Here is a 7500-nt window from a genome sequence, read left to right on the forward strand (position 1 = left end):
CTACACGGAGCCCCATAGAGAAGAGGAGAAGACCCGGACTGCGCAAGCGCGGCTAATTTGGCCATCGGAGGGCGAAAATTAGTCGGCACCATGGAGACGAGGACGCCAGCAACGGAGCAGGTAAGTGTAAAACTTTTTATAACTTCTGTATGGCTCATAATTAATGCACAATGTACATTACAAAGTGCATTATTATGGCCATGCAGAAGTGTATAGGCCCACTTGCTGCCTCGGGACAACCCCTTTAAGCATGGATGGCATCAACAACCACTTGCAAGTGGCCTCGTTAGCGCAGCATTTTTGGCTGCCAAGAGCATCTGCAAACTAAGCCGCTTAATTCTGCAAGAAAGGTGCAGGCCTTTGAATGCAGGCACAAGCTTAGCAAAACACTCATTTCCATACCGGGAGTCGAACCCAGGCCGCCTGGGTGAAAACCAGGAATCCTAACCGCTAGACCATATGGGAAAAGTTGCTTTCACAGCTTGCTTTAAACTTTCCAATATATGTAGATATATACATGTACATATTAAAAAAAAAAAAAAAGAAGTTTTGTGCTTACAGAATTCCATCTTATCTCTGGACGGCAACAACCAATCACACGCAAGATGCCTCGTTAGCGCAGTAGGTAGCGCGTCAGTCTCATAATCTGAAGGTCGTGAGTTCGATCCTCACACGGGGCATGGATCTATCCTTGTTTTTTCCCTCCGCCTTAACTGGATAGGCACTGCTCTTTGCCATTCAATACCGAAACGATACTGGATAATATGGAAAGGTAGCAAACAAGGCAGAAGGGTTTTGGATAGGGGCTAAAAGCAACCGTGTTGAGGTCTTTGAATATGGCTGCGAGCGTAGCAAAAGTCCAAAATGGGGAGCATGATTAGTGGCAACTTCTCACACAGGGCCAGTGGCGCAATGGATAACGCGTCTGACTACGGATCAGAAGATTGTAGGTTCGACTCCTACCTGGCTCGTGAATGTCGCCGTGATCGTATAGTGGTTAGTACTCTGCGTTGTGGCCGCAGCAACCCTGGTTCGAATCCGGGTCACGGCATTCTTGATGAAAAAGCAAAGGTGCTCTTGTAGACGGCAAGCCTGAATGATACTTTTATGAACTTTTTGAGCGCTATCTTAATTCAGAGGGTCTTTCGATGTAGTTGCAAGCTTAGGAAAATGCTCATTCCCATACCGGGAGTCGAACCCGGGCCGCCTGGGTGAGAACCAGGAATCCTAACCGCTAGACCATATGGGAACCGCTGAGACCCTTTTTCAGTAATAAGTAGAAAAAAAATCAGTTTCATGATTTGAAAACTCATTTTTAAGCATGGATGGCATCAACAACCACTTGCAAGTGGCCTCGTTAGCGCAGCATTTTTGGCTGCCAAGAGCATCTGCAAACTAAGCCGCTTAATTCTGCAAGAAAGGTGCAGGCCTTTGAATGCAGGCACAAGCTTAGCAAAACACTCATTCCCATACCGGGAGTCGAACCCGGGCCGCCTGGGTGAAAACCAGGAATCCTAACCGCTAGACCATATGAGAAAAGTTGCTTTCACAGCTTGCTTTAAACTTTCCAATATATGTAGATATATACATGTACATATTAAAAAAAAAAAAAAAAAAAAAAAAAAAGAAGTTTTGTGCTTACAGAATTCCATCTTATCTCTGGACGGCAACAACCAATCACACGCAAGATGCCTCGTTAGCGCAGTAGGTAGCGCGTCAGTCTCATAATCTGAAGGTCGTGAGTTCGATCCTCACACGGGGCATGGATCTATCCTTGTTTTTTCCCTCCGCCTTAACTGGATAGGCACTGCTCTTTGCCATTCAATACCGAAACGATACTGGATAATATGGAAAGGTAGCAAACAAGGCAGAAGGGTTTTGGCTAGGGGCTAAAAGCAACCGTGTTGAGGTCTTTGAATATGGCTGCGAGCGTAGCAAAAGTCCAAAATGGGGAGCATGATTAGTGGCAACCTCTCACACAGGGCCAGTGGCGCAATGGATAACGCGTCTGACTACGGATCAGAAGATTGTAGGTTCGACTCCTACCTGGCTCGTGAATGTCGCCGTGATCGTATAGTGGTTAGTACTCTGCGTTGTGGCCGCAGCAACCCCGGTTCGAATCCGGGTCACGGCATTCTTGATGAAAAAGCAAAGGTGCTCTTGTAGACGGCAAGCCTGAATGATACTTTTATGAACTTTTTGAGCGCTATCTTAATTCAGAGGGTCTTTCGATGTAGTTGCAAGCTTAGGAAAATGCTCATTCCCATACCGGGAGTCGAACCCGGGCCGCCTGGGTGAGAACCAGGAATCCTAACCGCTAGACCATATGGGAACCGCTGAGACCCTTTTTCAGTAATAAGTAGAAAAAAAATCAGTTTCATGATTTGAAAACTCATTTTTAAGCATGGATGGCATCAACAACCACTTGCAAGTGGCCTCGTTAGCGCAGCATTTTTGGCTGCCAAGAGCATCTGCAAACTAAGCCGCTTAATTCTGCAAGAAAGGTGCAGGCCTTTGAATGCAGGCACAAGCTTAGCAAAACACTCATTCCCATACCGGGAGTCGAACCCGGGCCGCCTGGGTGAAAACCAGGAATCCTAACCGCTAGACCATATGAGAAAAGTTGCTTTCACAGCTTGCTTTAAACTTTCCAATATATGTAGATATATACATGTACATATTAAAAAAAAAAAAAAAAAAAAAAAAAAAAGAAGTTTTGTGCTTACAGAATTCCATCTTATCTCTGGACGGCAACAACCAATCACATGCAAGATGCCTCGTTAGCGCAGTAGGTAGCGTGTCAGTCTCATAATCTGAAGGTCGTGAGTTCGATCCTCACACGGGGCATGGATCTATCCATGTTTTTTCCCTCCGCCTTAACTGGATAGGCACTGCTCTTTGCCATTCAATACCGAAACGATACTGGATAATATGGAAAGGTAGCAAACAAGGCAGAAGGGTTTTGGCTAGGGGCTAAAAGCAACCGTGTTGAGGTCTTTGAATATGGCTGCGAGCGTAGCAAAAGTCCAAAATGGGGAGCATGATTAGTGGCAACCTCTCACACAGGGCCAGTGGCGCAATGGATAACGCGTCTGACTACGGATCAGAAGATTGTAGGTTCGACTCCTACCTGGCTCGTGAATGTCGCCGTGATCGTATAGTGGTTAGTACTCTGCGTTGTGGCCGCAGCAACCCCGGTTCGAATCCGGGTCACGGCATTCTTGATGAAAAAGCAAAGGTGCTCTTGTAGACGGCAAGCCTGAATGATACTTTTATGAACTTTTTGAGCGCTATCTTAATTCAGAGGGTCTTTCGATGTAGTTGCAAGCTTAGGAAAATGCTCATTCCCATACCGGGAATCGAACCCGGGCCGCCTGGGTGAGAACCAGGAATCCTAACCGCTAGACCATATGGGAACCGCTGAGACCCTTTTTCAGTAATAAGTAGAAAAAAAATCAGTTTCATGATTTGAAAACTCATTTTTAAGCATGGATGGCATCAACAACCACTTGCAAGTGGCCTCGTTAGCGCAGCATTTTTGGCTGCCAAGAGCATCTGCAAACTAAGCCGCTTAATTCTGCAAGAAAGGTGCAGGCCTTTGAATGCAGGCACAAGCTTAGCAAAACACTCATTCCCATACCGGGAGTCGAACCCGGGCCGCCTGGGTGAAAACCAGGAATCCTAACCGCTAGACCATATGAGAAAAGTTGCTTTCACGGCTTGCTTTAAACTTTCCAATATATGTAGATATATACATGTACATATTAAAAAAAAAAAAAAAAAAAAAAAAAAAAAAAAAAAAGAAGTTTTGTGCTTACAGAATTCCATCTTATCTCTGGACGGCAACAACCAATCACACGCAAGATGCCTCGTTAGCGCAGTAGGTAGCGCGTCAGTCTCATAATCTGAAGGTCGTGAGTTCGATCCTCACACGGGGCATGGATCTATCCTTGTTTTTTCCCTCCGCCTTAACTGGATAGGCACTGCTCTTTGCCATTCAATACCGAAACGATACTGGATAATATGGAAAGGTAGCAAACAAGGCAGAAGGGTTTTGGCTAGGGGCTAAAAGCAACCGTGTTGAGGTCTTTGAATATGGCTGCGAGCGTAGCAAAAGTCCAAAATGGGGAGCATGATTAGTGGCAACCTCTCACACAGGGCCAGTGGCGCAATGGATAACGCGTCTGACTACGGATCAGAAGATTGTAGGTTCGACTCCTACCTGGCTCGTGAATGTCGCCGTGATCGTATAGTGGTTAGTACTCTGCGTTGTGGCCGCAGCAACCCCGGTTCGAATCCGGGTCACGGCATTCTTGATGAAAAAGCAAAGGTGCTCTTGTAGACGGCAAGCCTGAATGATACTTTTATGAACTTTTTGAGCGCTATCTTAATTCAGAGGGTCTTTCGATGTAGTTGCAAGCTTAGGAAAATGCTCATTCCCATACCGGGAGTCGAACCCGGGCCGCCTGGGTGAGAACCTGGAATCCTAACCGCTAGACCATATGGGAACCGCTGAGACCCTTTTTCAGTAATAAGTAGAAAAAAAATCAGTTTCATGATTTGAAAACTCATTTTTAAGCATGGATGGCATCAACAACCACTTGCAAGTGGCCTCGTTAGCGCAGCATTTTTGGCTGCCAAGAGCATCTGCAAACTAAGCCGCTTAATTCTGCAAGAAAGGTGCAGGCCTTTGAATGCAGGCACAAGCTTAGCAAAACACTCATTCCCATACCGGGAGTCGAACCCGGGCCGCCTGGGTGAAAACCAGGAATCCTAACCGCTAGACCATATGGGAAAAGTTGCTTTCACAGCTTGCTTTAAACTTTCCAATATATGTAGATATATACATGTACATATTAAAAAAAAAAAAAAAAAAAAAAAAAAAAAAAAAAAAAGAAGTTTTGTGCTTACAGAATTCCATCTTATCTCTGGACGGCAACAACCAATCACATGCAAGATGCCTCGTTAGCGCAGTAGGTAGCGCGTCAGTCTCATAATCTGAAGGTCGTGAGTTCGATCCTCACACGGGGCATGGATCTATCCTTGTTTTTTCCCTCCGCCTTAACTGGATAGGCACTGCTCTTTGCCATTCAATACCGAAACGATACTGGATAATATGGAAAGGTAGCAAACAAGGCAGAAGGGTTTTGGCTAGGGGCTAAAAGCAACCGTGTTGAGGTCTTTGAATATGGCTGCGAGCGTAGCAAAAGTCCAAAATGGGGAGCATGATTAGTGGCAACCTCTCACACAGGGCCAGTGGCGCAATGGATAACGCGTCTGACTACGGATCAGAAGATTGTAGGTTCGACTCCTACCTGGCTCGTGAATGTCGCCGTGATCGTATAGTGGTTAGTACTCTGCGTTGTGGCCGCAGCAACCCCGGTTCGAATCCGGGTCACGGCATTCTTGATGAAAAAGCAAAGGTGCTCTTGTAGACGGCAAGCCTGAATGATACTTTTATGAACTTTTTGAGCGCTATCTTAATTCAGAGGGTCTTTCGATGTAGTTGCAAGCTTAGGAAAATGCTCATTCCCATACCGGGAATCGAACCCGGGCCGCCTGGGTGAGAACCAGGAATCCTAACCGCTAGACCATATGGGAACCGCTGAGACCCTTTTTCAGTAATAAGTAGAAAAAAAATCAGTTTCATGATTTGAAAACTCATTTTTAAGCATGGATGGCATCAACAACCACTTGCAAGTGGCCTCGTTAGCGCAGCATTTTTGGCTGCCAAGAGCATCTGCAAACTAAGCCGCTTAATTCTGCAAGAAAGGTGCAGGCCTTTGAATGCAGGCACAAGCTTAGCAAAACACTCATTCCCATACCGGGAGTCGAACCCGGGCCGCCTGGGTGAAAACCAGGAATCCTAACCGCTAGACCATATGAGAAAAGTTGCTTTCACGGCTTGCTTTAAACTTTCCAATATATGTAGATATATACATGTACATATTAAAAAAAAAAAAAAAAAAAAAAAAAAAAGAAGTTTTGTGCTTACAGAATTCCATCTTATCTCTGGACGGCAACAACCAATCACACGCAAGATGCCTCGTTAGCGCAGTAGGTAGCGCGTCAGTCTCATAATCTGAAGGTCGTGAGTTCGATCCTCACACGGGGCATGGATCTATCCTTGTTTTTTCCCTCCGCCTTAACTGGATAGGCACTGCTCTTTGCCATTCAATACCGAAACGATACTGGATAATATGGAAAGGTAGCAAACAAGGCAGAAGGGTTTTGGCTAGGGGCTAAAAGCAACCGTGTTGAGGTCTTTGAATATGGCTGCGAGCGTAGCAAAAGTCCAAAATGGGGAGCATGATTAGTGGCAACCTCTCACACAGGGCCAGTGGCGCAATGGATAACGCGTCTGACTACGGCTCAGAAGATTGTAGGTTCGACTCCTACCTGGCTCGTGAATGTCGCCGTGATCGTATAGTGGTTAGTACTCTGCGTTGTGGCCGCAGCAACCCCGGTTCGAATCCGGGTCACGGCATTCTTGATGAAAAAGCAAAGGTCCTCTTGTAGACGGCAAGCCTGAATGATACTTTTATGAACTTTTTGAGCGCTATCTTAATTCAGAGGGTCTTTCGATGTAGTTGCAAGCTTAGGAAAATGCTCATTCCCATACCGGGAGTCGAACCCGGGCCGCCTGGGTGAGAACCAGGAATCCTAACCGCTAGACCATATGGGAACCGCTGAGACCCTTTTTCAGTAATAAGTAGAAAAAAAATCAGTTTCATGATTTGAAAACTCATTTTTAAGCATGGATGGCATCAACAACCACTTGCAAGTGGCCTCGTTAGCGCAGCATTTTTGGCTGCCAAGAGCATCTGCAAACTAAGCCGCTTAATTCTGCAAGAAAGGTGCAGGCCTTTGAATGCAGGCACAAGCTTAGCAAAACACTCATTCCCATACCGGGAGTCGAACCCGGGCCGCCTGGGTGAAAACCAGGAATCCTAACCGCTAGACCATATGAGAAAAGTTGCTTTCACAGCTTGCTTTAAACTTTCCAATATATGTAGATATATACATGTACATATTAAAAAAAAAAAAAAAAAAAAAAGAAGTTTTGTGCTTACAGAATTCCATCTTATCTCTGGACGGCAACAACCAATCACATGCAAGATGCCTCGTTAGCGCAGTAGGTAGCGCGTCAGTCTCATAATCTGAAGGTCGTGAGTTCGATCCTCACACGGGGCATGGATCTATCCTTGTTTTTTCCCTCCGCCTTAACTGGATAGGCACTGCTCTTTGCCATTCAATACCGAAACGATACTGGATAATATGGAAAGGTAGCAAACAAGGCAGAAGGGTTTTGGCTAGGGGCTAAAAGCAACCGTGTTGAGGTATTTGAATATGGCTGCGAGCGTAGCAAAAGTCCAAAATGGGGAGCATGATTAGTGGCAACCTCTCACACAGGGCCAGTGGCGCAATGGATAACGCGTCTGACTACGGATCAGAAGATTGTAGGTTCGACTCCTACCTGGCTCGTGAATGTCGCCGTGA

The 7500-nt window shown here is 45.8% G+C and overlaps 24 non-coding genes across 24 annotated transcripts in view; 18 read left to right on the forward strand and 6 right to left on the reverse strand.

Moving 5' to 3' along the window:
- Positions 1–607: 607 nt before the first annotated feature.
- Positions 608–680, forward strand: TRNAM-CAU (transfer RNA methionine (anticodon CAU)). Its single transcript has one exon. It is a non-coding gene; the product is annotated as a tRNA-Met (tRNA).
- Positions 681–898: 218 nt separating this feature from the next.
- Positions 899–971, forward strand: TRNAR-ACG (transfer RNA arginine (anticodon ACG)). The gene has a single exon. It is a non-coding gene; the product is annotated as a tRNA-Arg (tRNA).
- Positions 972–1177: 206 nt separating this feature from the next.
- Positions 1178–1249, reverse strand: TRNAE-CUC (transfer RNA glutamic acid (anticodon CUC)). The gene has a single exon. It is a non-coding gene; the product is annotated as a tRNA-Glu (tRNA).
- Positions 1250–1690: 441 nt separating this feature from the next.
- On the forward strand, positions 1691–1763 carry TRNAM-CAU (transfer RNA methionine (anticodon CAU)). Its single transcript has one exon. It is a non-coding gene; the product is annotated as a tRNA-Met (tRNA).
- Positions 1764–1981: 218 nt separating this feature from the next.
- Positions 1982–2054, forward strand: TRNAR-ACG (transfer RNA arginine (anticodon ACG)). Its single transcript has one exon. It is a non-coding gene; the product is annotated as a tRNA-Arg (tRNA).
- Positions 2055–2062: 8 nt separating this feature from the next.
- Positions 2063–2134, forward strand: TRNAH-GUG (transfer RNA histidin (anticodon GUG)). The gene has a single exon. It is a non-coding gene; the product is annotated as a tRNA-His (tRNA).
- A 126-nt stretch (positions 2135–2260) lies between these two features.
- On the reverse strand, positions 2261–2332 carry TRNAE-CUC (transfer RNA glutamic acid (anticodon CUC)). Its single transcript has one exon. It is a non-coding gene; the product is annotated as a tRNA-Glu (tRNA).
- A 733-nt stretch (positions 2333–3065) lies between these two features.
- TRNAR-ACG (transfer RNA arginine (anticodon ACG)) lies at positions 3066–3138 on the forward strand. The gene has a single exon. It is a non-coding gene; the product is annotated as a tRNA-Arg (tRNA).
- An 8-nt stretch (positions 3139–3146) lies between these two features.
- On the forward strand, positions 3147–3218 carry TRNAH-GUG (transfer RNA histidin (anticodon GUG)). The gene has a single exon. It is a non-coding gene; the product is annotated as a tRNA-His (tRNA).
- A 126-nt stretch (positions 3219–3344) lies between these two features.
- Positions 3345–3416, reverse strand: TRNAE-CUC (transfer RNA glutamic acid (anticodon CUC)). The gene has a single exon. It is a non-coding gene; the product is annotated as a tRNA-Glu (tRNA).
- Positions 3417–3866: 450 nt separating this feature from the next.
- TRNAM-CAU (transfer RNA methionine (anticodon CAU)) lies at positions 3867–3939 on the forward strand. The gene has a single exon. It is a non-coding gene; the product is annotated as a tRNA-Met (tRNA).
- Positions 3940–4157: 218 nt separating this feature from the next.
- TRNAR-ACG (transfer RNA arginine (anticodon ACG)) lies at positions 4158–4230 on the forward strand. The gene has a single exon. It is a non-coding gene; the product is annotated as a tRNA-Arg (tRNA).
- Positions 4231–4238: 8 nt separating this feature from the next.
- Positions 4239–4310, forward strand: TRNAH-GUG (transfer RNA histidin (anticodon GUG)). Its single transcript has one exon. It is a non-coding gene; the product is annotated as a tRNA-His (tRNA).
- A 413-nt stretch (positions 4311–4723) lies between these two features.
- TRNAE-UUC (transfer RNA glutamic acid (anticodon UUC)) lies at positions 4724–4795 on the reverse strand. The gene has a single exon. It is a non-coding gene; the product is annotated as a tRNA-Glu (tRNA).
- A 164-nt stretch (positions 4796–4959) lies between these two features.
- TRNAM-CAU (transfer RNA methionine (anticodon CAU)) lies at positions 4960–5032 on the forward strand. The gene has a single exon. It is a non-coding gene; the product is annotated as a tRNA-Met (tRNA).
- A 218-nt stretch (positions 5033–5250) lies between these two features.
- TRNAR-ACG (transfer RNA arginine (anticodon ACG)) lies at positions 5251–5323 on the forward strand. Its single transcript has one exon. It is a non-coding gene; the product is annotated as a tRNA-Arg (tRNA).
- An 8-nt stretch (positions 5324–5331) lies between these two features.
- Positions 5332–5403, forward strand: TRNAH-GUG (transfer RNA histidin (anticodon GUG)). Its single transcript has one exon. It is a non-coding gene; the product is annotated as a tRNA-His (tRNA).
- A 126-nt stretch (positions 5404–5529) lies between these two features.
- Positions 5530–5601, reverse strand: TRNAE-CUC (transfer RNA glutamic acid (anticodon CUC)). Its single transcript has one exon. It is a non-coding gene; the product is annotated as a tRNA-Glu (tRNA).
- Positions 5602–6043: 442 nt separating this feature from the next.
- On the forward strand, positions 6044–6116 carry TRNAM-CAU (transfer RNA methionine (anticodon CAU)). Its single transcript has one exon. It is a non-coding gene; the product is annotated as a tRNA-Met (tRNA).
- A 299-nt stretch (positions 6117–6415) lies between these two features.
- Positions 6416–6487, forward strand: TRNAH-GUG (transfer RNA histidin (anticodon GUG)). The gene has a single exon. It is a non-coding gene; the product is annotated as a tRNA-His (tRNA).
- Positions 6488–6613: 126 nt separating this feature from the next.
- On the reverse strand, positions 6614–6685 carry TRNAE-CUC (transfer RNA glutamic acid (anticodon CUC)). The gene has a single exon. It is a non-coding gene; the product is annotated as a tRNA-Glu (tRNA).
- A 436-nt stretch (positions 6686–7121) lies between these two features.
- On the forward strand, positions 7122–7194 carry TRNAM-CAU (transfer RNA methionine (anticodon CAU)). The gene has a single exon. It is a non-coding gene; the product is annotated as a tRNA-Met (tRNA).
- A 218-nt stretch (positions 7195–7412) lies between these two features.
- Positions 7413–7485, forward strand: TRNAR-ACG (transfer RNA arginine (anticodon ACG)). The gene has a single exon. It is a non-coding gene; the product is annotated as a tRNA-Arg (tRNA).
- An 8-nt stretch (positions 7486–7493) lies between these two features.
- Positions 7494–7500, forward strand: part of TRNAH-GUG (transfer RNA histidin (anticodon GUG)) — a 72-nt gene continuing 65 nt past the window's right edge. The window contains exon 1 of the tRNA in view: positions 7494–7500. This exon is cut by the window's right edge and continues 65 nt beyond it. This is a non-coding gene — a tRNA (tRNA-His).

The sequence above is a fragment of the Eleutherodactylus coqui genome, chromosome 2 (assembly GCF_035609145.1).
Source record: "Eleutherodactylus coqui strain aEleCoq1 chromosome 2, aEleCoq1.hap1, whole genome shotgun sequence".
In the NCBI taxonomy this organism is placed as follows: Eukaryota; Metazoa; Chordata; class Amphibia; order Anura; family Eleutherodactylidae; genus Eleutherodactylus; species Eleutherodactylus coqui.